Consider the following 12,552-nt stretch of genomic DNA (forward strand, 5'->3'; position numbering starts at 1 on the left):
TGTTGACTGACAGCCAGCTGAATATGAGCCAGCAGTGTGCCCAGGTAGCCAGAAAGGCCAACAACATCCTGGCTTGTATCAGGAATAGTGTAACCAGCAGTACTAGAAAACTGATCATACCCCTGTACTCGGCACTGTTGAGGCTGCACCTTGAATCCTGTGTTCAGTTTCGGGCCCCTCACTATAGGAAAGACACTGAGGTGCTGGAGAGAGTTCAGAGAAGGGCGATGAAGCTGATGAGGGGTCTGGAGCACAAGTCTGATGAGGAGCAGCTGAGGGAACTGGGGCTGTTCAGCCTGGAGAAAAGGAGGCTGAGGGGAGACCTTGTCGCTCTCTACAACTACCTGAAAGGAGGTTGTAGCAAGGTGAGTGGCAGTGTCTTCTCCCAAGTAGGAAGTGATAGGACATGAGGAGATGGCCTCAAGTTGTGCCAGGGGAGGTTTAGATTGGATATTAGGAAAACTTTATTCACAGAAAGGGTTGTCAGGCATTGGAACAGGCTGCCCAGGGAAGCTGTGGAGTCACCATCCCTGGAGGTGTTTAAAAGATGCATAGATGAGGTTTTTAGGGACATGGCTTAGAGGTGGTCTTGGCAGTGTTAGTTTAATGGTTGGACTCAGTGATCTTAAAGGTCTTTCCTAGCCAAAACAACTCTATTATTCATGTACTCAATATAAAACACAAATAAATCAGCTACAGTTCACTGTGGCTTCTGCTGTTAGCAAAGACAGTGGAGATACACCAACAGTAAACTCTATTTATTATTGATTTTCCCAGACCAAATACAGCCACAATGTCATTGCAATTGCAGTAAGTATTGTTACAGACATTTTCCACAGAAACACGTACTATGACATAAAGCTTGTAACCTGCATGTGACAAAGCTTTTCATTCAGCAGCAGTTTGAGAAGGGCTGTGTTTTCACTGCATCCCTCATCATGCAAAAGCTGCTGTAACTGCAACCTGGCCTGCAATGTGATAGCAACCTCCGACTCTCTGATCTTCCACGCAAAGACAGAGAAACACACTGCTGGTTCATGTTCCCCAGCAGCCAGAGCAGCATCTCCCTCATCTGCAGCACCACACCATGGCCCCTCCACCTCTTCATAACCTCTCTCGCAAGGTGGGGTTTGTCTGGAGCTGGGCAGCTGCACCTGGTGCAGGGTGGTGGAGCAAGCGCTCAGACAGCAGGGACAGGCTGGGTGGCACAGCTTGGAGATGTGCCAGCCCCAGCCTGTAGCTATGCACAGCTACTGCACCATCACATGGGAACCTCCTTTCCTTTTTCTCACCCATCCAGGCTCACAACAGGTACTTGGGATATCATTTTCAAAGCAGAGAAACCCGAGAGACTGTAGTGGCATTAGTTTGGACGGAGCATTGCTTCTCAGCAGCACATGGGGTTTTCTCATTTCCTGGTAAAGCAGTCTTATAGTAGGGTCAGCCTCTGACCATCAGAGCCCCCTGAATCCACAAAGAGGACACTGCACAAGAAAAATAACACAGGCCACAGCTGGACACTTCATGTGTCATTGCTAGCCCAAACATCATTGCCAGCCTTCATGGTCATGTTCATGTTCACCAGAGAGAAGATCATGTTCATGACCATGTTCATGGTCAGCAAGTGGAGGAAGGTACCACAGAGGTGATTTATTGCCCCTCTCTCATGTAAAAGGCAGAGCTGCAGAGCTAACCACAAAAAATCCCACATGGATTAGAAAGCTTGTCCTGAGCCTCAATAAAGACCAAGCACAAGATGATTTACAGCATGTCCCCCATAAGTGCTCTCCCCTTAGAGCCTCTTGCAGTATGGAACAAGTTGCACTTCTTGGGCTCTTCTTCAAGCTTTGTTTCCTGCTTGCAGCCTTCAGGAGGGAATAGGGCTGGCTGACCACCTTCTCACTGAGTACTGCTGGCTTGCTTCCCCACTCACCGGCCTTTGCTGGTGTCAAAGCAGCTTCACCAATGTTATTCTTCATTTTTACAGCAGTGTGAGAAAAGAAATGACTTGTGTTCTTTGCAACTCAAGGGGCTTAAAGTCCTTTATAGATTTCCTGTTGAGGTATCTATAGCCAGGATTTAAAATTGGAATAGGATCAGGCCTAAAATAAAGGCTAGTCTGTGCATATGTACATACATTTTATGCTATTGAGCCAACACCATGTCAATTCTTATATAAAATCTTGTATTTTTGGTTTCATGTGTTTGTATTGCCAGTGTTGACTGGCAAAAACTAAATATTGTTAGAATACTATTTGCTTTGCCATTTGTATATGTTCTTCTTTTCCTCCAGTATAAGGATTCCAGGCAGTTGACAACTGAGATATTATTATTCAGTATAGAGATTAGATATTAAATCTCATAATGATGGAGAGGGAAGACACATGTAAGGAAGATAAATTACAGTCTTGTGACTGAGGAGTGTTTCTTAGACTCAGAAAAATCTGATACAACTCCTACCTTTGCTACATTTGCCATGCAACCCTGCAGATATTATTTGTTAGTAGTACAAAGAAAACATTTCCTAATTGTACAGCAGTCTTCTGAGATACAGGCAATATTTGTAGGTCATTCTGATACTCTGAAAAGATAACAGGGAGCAAATAAACTCAGTGAAGGACTAGCAATCAGGACTAACTCTTGCGACTTGAAGTGTGACGACAGTGACCAAGAGGACCTAAGTTGGTGAAATGCGGTATGTAATCGCGTGCTTCAGAAGTTATTTCAGCTTTCTATGCAGATGACCAGGCTCTACTCTGGGTGACACAGTATACAAAAGATATTAAGCTACTGGAGAGTGTCCAGAAGAGGGCTACGAAGTTGGTGAAGAGTTTGGAGAGGAAGTCATATGAAGAGCTGCTAAAGTCACTCGGTCTGTTCAGCCTGGAGAACCCGATACTGAGAGGAGACCTGGTGGTGGCTATGGCTTCCTCACAAGGGGAGGAGAAGGGGCAGGCACTGATCTCTTCTCTCTGGTGACCAGTGACAGAACCCAAGGGAATGGCAGGAAGATGTGCCAGGGGAGGTTTAGGTTGGACATGGGGAAAAGGTTCTTCCCCCAGAGGGTGGTGGAGCACTGGAACAGGCTTCCCAGGGAGGTGTCACGGCCCCAAGCCTGACAGTGTTCAAGAAGAGACTGGACAATGCCCTCAGACACGTGGTGTGAACTGTGGGGTTGTCATATGCAGGGACAGGAGTTGGACTCAATGATCCTTGTGGGTCCCTTCCAGCTCAGGACATTCTATGATTCTCTGATTCCATAACACAGTTCAGAGATCCCGTACAGGAACCAGACCCGCTCACTTGCCAGTCGTGGTGGTACAGCTGCCCATTCCTAAGCTGACAAGCTCAGGTGGAGGCTAATGGCAAAGTTATCCTTCTAGAGTCCAAGCTACCATCTGTGAATGGCCCTGGGCTGGGCTGTGGTGACATACCAGCTCTTTGGTGCTAGCTTCAGGATTTCCAGAATGTCAGGTAGACATGCATCAGGAACAGAATGCACAGGAGATGCATGGGGACACAAAATGTCCACAAGGAGAGCTCTAGATGGGAGAAAGATCAGTAGAAAATTAAAAGGAGACTTCAGGTTTTAGAAGCATCTTTCAAATAAATAGCACCTTCCAAGCTGTCCCTGCTCTGTTTCCCTCCTCTCCTTTGAGTGATCTCACTTTTCCATGCCTTGGCTGTGCATGACCTGGGACCTTTGCTATCATTCCAGTGACTCACCACTGTGTTCCCTGTCTTTCCCTTCCTGGACCTCCCCCCACAAGGCACCTCCCGTCCTCTTCCCTCTCTTTGCAAGTACCAGAGGACTCTTCACCCCACTTATGTCAGAAGACACAGCCCCTTTAATTAGAAAATCCTGCTTCTGTGCCCGAGTGCATAATTTGAAATCTATGGCTGATGAATATTCAAATCTGAGTTGCAGCAAATTTGTAACACTGGAGATCAGCTGGGTGGAAAGAAGTGGGGGAGGGAAGAAGGAGAGAAGGAAGGAGGGAAGGAAGGAGGGAGGGAGGGAAGGAAGGAAGGAAGGAAGCAAAGAAGGAAGGAAGGAAGGAAGGAAGGAAGGAAGGAAGGAAGGAAGGAAGGAAGGAGGGAAGGAAGGAAGGAAGGAAGGAAGGAAATGACATCTAGGCAGAGGCAGGCAGAATTCAGGCTTTCTACGCTTTGCCCAGGTTGGCTGGACACGAGGTGGTTGTGAGCAGGAGGCTGCCCAGCTGCAGAGGTGCAACCATCCTCCTGTCCGCTGTCCCTGCCAGCCCTGAGCATGGCCCTGAAGAGCTCATGTCTGCCTGCATGGATCTGCTGGGACATGTCCCATGTCCCCCCATGTCACGCTACACTGCAGAACAAAGCGGTCGATGCAGCCTTTCCTGTTTACTCCTCTGGGTGCGGCACATCAGCCGCTCCTGGCCCTGACATTAGAAAAACAATTCAAGTTGGGCCACAGGATGTGGAGCTGCTCTCTTGCGCTTGGTCAGATTGATGTTTTACAAGCATTTCCTACAACAACACGACAATTCTGCTCATAACTGATATGGCAATCCCTGCTGTCCAGGTGCAAGAACACTGACTGCAGTGAAACTCAGGTTTAGTCTGTCCTAAAACCACACAGCCAGGGACAAAGGATTTTACAAAATATTGCCACTCTAAATTAAAACTCCTAGGCATGCCTGGGGGTTTTGCTTTAACTTATGAACCAATTAAACTGTCCCTGTCTTGTAGCCTTCAGGAAGCAGCAAAGGGATCTGGTGAAGCCCCAGAAGAACCATTCTGGGATGGCTCAAAAGTAAAGCCCTTGATTCTGGAATCCTTGAGCTCCCAGTGAATATGTATCCTCCTTTTTTAGCAAGTGGACAAGCAATTTTGAACGTGTGTATTTTTGAACACTGTTGTACTTTCTACATAGTTTAAAATTCTACACATTGGGCAAGCCTTGCCTTCTCTAGAACTATGGATGGCTTAAGGGAGGAACATTTCCAGTGTGCCTGTTCTAATTTAATGATTGTACTTATTTAAAGTGTAATTGATTTGAAGCAGTAGCATTTGCTCAGAGAGGGCCTGTTTTTTTGTTGTTTGGGTGTTTTTTTGTTTGTTTTTTTTTTGTTTGTTTGTTTGTTTTTTGTTTTTTTTTTTCTTATTTTTGGTTGCTAATTTACTCTTCTTTTGCTCATTCAGGGTCAACAGATACATTTTTATGACACACATATCCTAATACAGTTATACAGGAATGTATTAATTTCTAGAAAAGTTTATGCTATCAGTGTCATATTTATTCATTTGCAATATTGGGATAAAACAAAATGAAAAAGTTCATAAAGTATGAAAATCTACAGTCAAATCCAGAATATGGCTGTACTGAGTTTGGGCGTTAATTTTACTATGTTCTGCAGCCTGAGTCTTTCTTCTGATAAGTCTTGCTACAATAAATACATTCAGGTAATCCCATATCCTGAGGGCAGATCTTTTTGTATGTGCCTAACTTGAAAAATCCATGAAAGAATACTGAATTTACACAGGGCTACGCACAGTTGTGAAGTTAAGAGTGTGCACGATAATGGTATAAAAATTTACTTCAAAATGTGTGGCACTGTAAAGATTTGCAATAAATTAGTGTGCTAGATGAGGCCTGATGTCAGACATTAAAATATGATTTTCTATTTTAATTGATTGTCACTGAAGTGGAAAAGTTCATCCTAAGCAGGCATTTAAAGGTAAAGTCATCATCTAAAAAGTCAAACAACTTTCCAGTTTTAAGAAATGCCATGGCAAGAAAATTAAATACAAATAAAAGATAAAGCTAAAAAGAATAGTTAAGCAGGATGAGTGGGTATGAGTTCTGCAAAATCCTTCAAGCTGTAAAAGATATGTAGGCTTTTTAAAAAATATGTAGGAATTTATCAGCTTTCAGACAAATAAATGTCTTCTAAGTTATACACATTAAAAACATTTCAGCGAGGGGAGCGAAGATGCTGGTATTGCATAGGAGTATCAGAGATGCTTGAAATTTGCAGCACAAAACCAGTCTCTCCAGGACATTCAGTGAACAGATGTTCAGAGGCAGTCTGCTGCTTGGAGTACGCACAAATCAAAACTGTGTAAGAAATGTTATAGCTGCTGTTGTTCACAAGAAGGACAGGTTCTCTTTTGTGGATTTTTTTCGTGTCAGCTCTAGTAATCCTTGATGATCCTACGAATTCATAAAAATCCTAATAACTTATTCCGAGAGAATTCAGAAGAGATACGCAGATGGAAAGTAATATACTCATCAGCATTCCTAATTTAAAAAAAAGAAAAAAATAAAAAAAGCAGGGTTCCTGAAGTGTGGTTTTGCCACAGTTCTCTCTTGTCCAGATACTTGGGTACCCACAAGGGGTTGAAGGAACACCACAGACTGTCCCCACTGAGAGCACTATTTTGTTCTGTCTCTACCTTCACAACACCAGCAGAAAGCCTGAATCAAAAATGTTCTTCTCTTCTGAAGACTTGAAGGCATTGGTGTTACCTTTTGCTTGGTGCAGTCACTCAAGCAATCTCCTAACATCGTTACTGAAACATTCTTTTTTTCCTTGGTAGATCTGTTGGTTTTCTCCTGCTTTCTGCAGTCCAGATGACTACTGAGGGAGAAGAATCAGCCCATTGATCCCTCTTTCCTGTCCTGAAGTTCTGTCCTACAAGCTGGGCAGAAGGGCATTGCCCAAATTCAAGAAGAACTCGCTTGTAGCTTCTCCTGTTCATCTGTGAAATTTAGCATCACATGTAACAGGGAGAAAAAGCACTATAGCTGCTATAGTAGCTATTAGCCAAATCCTATGTTGTAAGTTAAATTAAAACTGAGAAATATCTTCATGCTCAGAGGAAGAAATTAGCATCCAGTTGGCAAGGCAGCTTTATTAAACCAGATACCAATCTCAGCAGCACAAGAATTAATTAGGAGTAATTGCAATTTACTTCTGCACTGAAGAGAGTAATTTTTTTTATGATTATGTATTTTCTTATCTTTATGTCTGATCCTTGAAGACTGTGATCACATTTTTAAATGTTACTTTGGCCTGATAACTGAACATGGTATCTGAAGATAGACACTGTTGTACTAGGACTGTTCTAGATAAAACATCCTACACAAAAATAAATATTGAGATTAAAAAATAAAGTGCCCCCAAATTAGAAAATGTCACAAGTAAGATAGCCTACACAATGTTCTTTCTGTCCTGTTACGGGCACAAAGGCTGATAAACAAAAGGTAAGAATGAATTATTTAATATTCAGCTAGTGATGGAATTCAGTGATGGAATGTAGCAGATGATCTGCTATTTGGGAGATGCAACCTTGCTTGCTTCCCAATAAGGAGCTGCTCTAACAGTGCTCGAGAGCATCGTGTTTCAAAGTGCTGTTCCCAAGCCTTGAAAGAGGTGATGCTGAACAGAGCGGGGGGTGGACAGGAGCAGGTGGGGGCTCTGCTGCCAGCCCTGGGCTGCGAGCGGGGCCTGGCACTCACAGCAGGTAAGGGAGAGTTCGGGGGTGATTTGTGATATTTCTCTGCCAAACTCATTCATCGCTGAGCTTTGCAAAGGTGGGTTGTGTATCACAGATGTAAACGAGTCAACAATATGGTGCTTCTGTTCACCAGCAGCATAATCGATGATCTCCAGTTTCCCTCACCGGGATACAAAATGTGCAGTGTACGTGGTTCGGTCTTGGCATGCATAGGCACAGAGGTACACTTTCTTTAGGATTAAATGATTATGATAAAATACTTTGCAATACAATTGTAAATAAGAAGGGGTGGAAGTAAAAATCATACTAATTTGTCTTTTAAACCAGAACTCTCTCCACAGGGTTGAAGGATGTTGTTGGTGAAATAAAGGGCAGAAGCTTGGTGTGCGCCTGCTCTCACAGACCTCTCGAGTGCTATAATATAATAAGTGCAGCAAGCTGCTTATGTGCTGTCTAGTCTGACTTCTAAAGGTACGGTGATTTTTTAACCATATTTCTAAATATAGCTTACTTGTACTTCCACAGCAATAAAATAACAGCAAGGAAAAAAAATTATTTTGCAATGCTTTTTCACAACTTTAAGTAACTATGTAACTAGTGAAGTAGGAATAATGCTCACACTTATTGCAGCGAATTTACTCTGTAATAGAATCAGCGCATGTGTATCTCAGCTCTGAAATGAAATGCAAAGACTGTTGTGCTTATGTATAGCCATGCTGACTATATTGGTTTCCTTATGCGTAAAGATACATATGAACATACTGCACTAGTGACAGGGCTGCTCTGTAATGAAATCCCTCACAGTAAAGAACAGTCATGTTAAAAAAGGGGGAATAAATAGGAGAAAAAAAGCTCAGAAGCTCCATTTTTTCAATGCTGCTCAAGACATTAATTGCAGAAAATGAGCGACCTAAAAATATCTGAATATAGATTTCCTCACAGTGCTAATGTTGTCAGTTGTGCTCATTTCTCCTCAGCATATCTGTTTGCCCAGTTCTGTTGGTCTTTTCCTTCTGCCACTTGACAGCAGAAGCTGAGGATGTTACTGTCTCCCCGTATTACTTGGTAAACAGATGCTTTTCAAAGCAACAGCTGCACTTCAACAAAAAACTTCAATTTTCTTTTACAATTTTCCAATGAGATGAAGCAGCTGAAATGCTTTGGAGATAAAGGAGCTCATGAATAATTCAATTGACACCTTTATACTGAAGTATGGCTGTCTTCATTAAATCAAATTGCCTCTTGTCAAGGGTGGTGAGAGGGTTTTGGGAGGAAGGCAAAGTTGTTTCCACTTGAGAGCCCAGATAATGAGGGTTGGTGGCAAGACGGAAATTAACGTCAGAATCATTCTGCAACTTTCTGTTTATCATTACCCTTTAGATCATTTCAATATAAAAATCACTTGGGCTCAATACTCTGGAAAATAATGCAAAGAAAGAAAAAAAAACTTCAGCAGGTATGAAGATTACAAATGCTTATGGCCAGCCCAAAAAAAAAGACCAGATTATGTGTGTTTACGCAGATAGCTGAAATCATATACTGCAAGCTATGAGGTATTTTATCCACTTTTTAGTATGAGGCAGTGCTGGATGCCCTCATGAGCACTACTGAGGGGTGCCTGGGTCAGGGCTTCCCCAAGCAGGGGCTCAGCAGTGCCAGCCAGAGCCTTGGGCTGCTGCAGCTCCTAAGCACCTGCCTGAGCCAGGCTTTGCAAGGATCCAGCCTTCCTATTCCCTCTGATGCCAAGCATAACCTGCAGGCATTTATCATCCTTGCTGCTGTCTCACTGGCGGTGTTATGAGAGATGCCACTTTGGCTAAGTGCTGCAGAGCAGGAGTGCCAGCCTGGGTCTGCCCAGCACAGGAAAAGGATGGAAGATGCTGAGTCTTTTCCTGGAGGCAGAAGGTGGCTGCAGGGATCTGAAGTGAGAGAAAAGCCTCCTGCTCCCCTCCAAAATACCTGCCTGCTTGGACCCAGAAACATGTTTCAGCCCTCAAGCAAGCCACTAAAACTCATATAGCAGAGAAATGTTACTGCTGGCTGGTGTAAGGGAGGAGGCAAATGTCTTAATTGAGTAGCAAATGATGTATTTGATAAATTGCACAGATGGACAAGCTGGGACAGGGCCTCCAGCAAAGGATGGTCCTGAATTGCCAGCAAAAGAGGTGCAGCCCTTCAGTGGGGTCTGTCAAGAGGGAGACATATGGAGGAGGCCGTATCACAGAATCATAGAATCATTTCAGTTGGAAGAGACCCTCAGGATCATTGAGTCCAACCATAACCTAACCTAATTCTAGCACTAAACCATGTCCCTAAAAACTTTGTCTAGACACCTTTTAAACACCTCCAGGGATGGTGACTCCACCACTTCCCTGCGTAGTGTGTTCCAATGCCTGACAACCCTTTCCATGAAGAAATTTTTCCTAATATCCAATCTAAACCTCCCCTTGCACAACTTGAGGCCATTTCCTCTTGTCCTATCCCTTGCTACCTCAGAGAAGAGACCAACCCTCTCCATGCTACAACCTCCTTTCGGGTAGTTGTAGAGAGAGATCAGGTCTCCCCTCAGCCTCCTTTTCTCCAGGCTGAACAGCCCAGTTCCCTCAGCTGCTCCTCGTCAGACTTGTGCTCCAGGACCCTCACCAGCTTCGTTGCCCTCAAGGTATTTATGAAGAAATTAAAAAGTTTGGGGGAGCTAGTAGAGAAGTAACAGTGAGCTACCTCCTTCCAACCAGGAAATCTGCAAAGCAGCTGGAGTAAAACATGGCGAGAATTTGCAGGCTAGTTCTTCAGAGGAACTTCATGTGTGGACAACTACTACAGAATCATGAATGCCTTGCTAATGTTGTATTACTCACCAGCAAAGTTGAATATGCTAATGCAAAAAAGGCACTCTTATTCCACACACCACTTCACAATAATCCTGTGTCAATAGAGTACCCTGAGGAGAGGATACTAAAATCCTCATTAACAGATACTTTCTGATTGCCAGTGAACTCTGGTGAACTCATAGAGAGCTTGACCACTGAAAGTACTGAGTAAAATAACATATGTGCCCATGCTGCAATCAGTATGTGACTGCAGCTTGCAGGGACAGTCTGGAGTTAATTTCTGAGGAGATGATTTGGAGCAAGATGTTGTAGCATCTTGGTGTGGCCAGCTATGCAAACTCTTACCTGGATCTCTTAAACAGGCTTTGCAGCCTCTACTGAGCTCTGTGGCAACACCTTCTACAGACTCTCTAGCTAGCCTTCAGTATATCTACTAAAGTTATGTCTTCACCTTCAAGGTAGAGACACTATGAGCTATGTGACCTGACCATATTTCCAGTGCTGGTGAAGGAAAGGTGAATACTGTGACTACAGAACCACTAAAAGTCTCCCACTGAATATTTTTTCCCATTTCCACCCTTGATGGTGTGCACTTGTGCATAGTCCAAATAACTGCAGCCCTCTAAACAAAGTTGCTATATTGAAAAGAGAATGCTATCTGCCCCAGCTGGATACAAAAAGCATAGCTGTTCACACTGAGCAGATTTTGGGCAGCTTTAGTGATATCTTTACTTGCAGACACTTTTTGATGACTGTGCATCACTGCTATTTTGAGTCCTCTCAAGTCTGGTGCGCTGTTAGGAATTTCGCTTAGAGTGATTCAGCTGCGGTGTTATTAGCAGCTTTAGCATGGACAGTGCTGCCAGCAGAAACCTCAGGAGAAAGGATAACTGACATGATCCTGAAAGTGATGCGAAGCTGTCAACAAGTACAGCTCTTAGCACCACTGACTGCACTAAGCGAGGATGGAAGACTTCCTGCAGGTGCCTTGGTATGAGAAAAGTAATTCCTTGGGTTTTCAGGTTGCCTGGTTGAAGCAAAGTACACCATGGGAGGCTGCTGAGTGCTGCTGTCTGGCAATAATCCTACCCTAAATATACAGCAGAAGATGCTACTTTTGTGGGGAGAATTTCCCTCCTCTGTTTTCTATGGATTTTTATGCTTTGCATGTATAGTATTAAGAGCGAAGTATTGTGCCTCTTTTTTTCACTCAAGCTCGAAACTTGTTTGGTCTGGTGCCTTTTTGTTGGTGAATGTTTCTGCTCCTAGCTACATTTCTGTGACGGTGTTTCATGGCCTTAGCATGCTGTCAATTGCAATTTATGAAATCCTAGGGAGGCCGTCGCACATTCTTCTAGCTCTCACTAAGAACAATTGACAATTTTGGGCAGAAAAAAATCGCACCTGTTAAATGCTGGAACCAGTGAACTTCTAGCCTTGCATTTTCCACACAGACTTTCTAACTCAATGTTTTGAAAGCTGCATTTCAAGGCAAAAATCAAATAGTATTTCCTTTTTGATACAGTGGAAAAGCCAAACTGTTTCTTAAATTGTCTTATGAGTAACTAATGGCCATACTTCTGGAACAATGTAAGTGAGCAGCCTATCTATTCTGAACACTCTTATCAGCACTTCCAAGGGGTTTGTAAAGGATGAAAAAAAGCTGTGGTACAGCAATTACTGTGATTGCAGACTAGAATTCCAAGGCTTGTGTGCTTTTCTATTTAAGAAGCAGTTGCCGTGATTTAAGATGTTGCCAATCCTTACTCCACTCCCTACCCAGCCCCAGTTATCTTTTCCAGACCTCTTGCAAGTAATGTTTAAGTGTTCCTAAGCCAATATCATATGAAATCTGGAAGCTCAGCATCAACTGCCTCTCACAGTAACTTGGCTTCTGTTACTAGACTACTAGATTTCACAACAAACTGTCTGAGGGAGCATTTTGCTTTACTGATTCAAGAGGGGACAATGTGGAAAATGTGCTTGCGTTCACCTCTGGCAGAAGGACAACAACAAAGAGTTGGTCAATAACAATTTATACTGTTGCAACTATTTCTTTACTGAAGGTATATCTAAGAGCTCAACTACAATTTTGCAATACTAAACGGAATAAATCCAGAGTTAAACTCTGCAGCTGATCAAGTTACTTATGGCACCAACATTTTTTTGAGTGCTATGTAATTTTGGTGAGTACTAACTGGTTGGAAGCCATTCTAATAAA

Source organism: Columba livia, chromosome 1 (assembly GCF_036013475.1).
Source record: "Columba livia isolate bColLiv1 breed racing homer chromosome 1, bColLiv1.pat.W.v2, whole genome shotgun sequence".
Taxonomy (NCBI): domain Eukaryota; kingdom Metazoa; phylum Chordata; class Aves; order Columbiformes; family Columbidae; genus Columba; species Columba livia.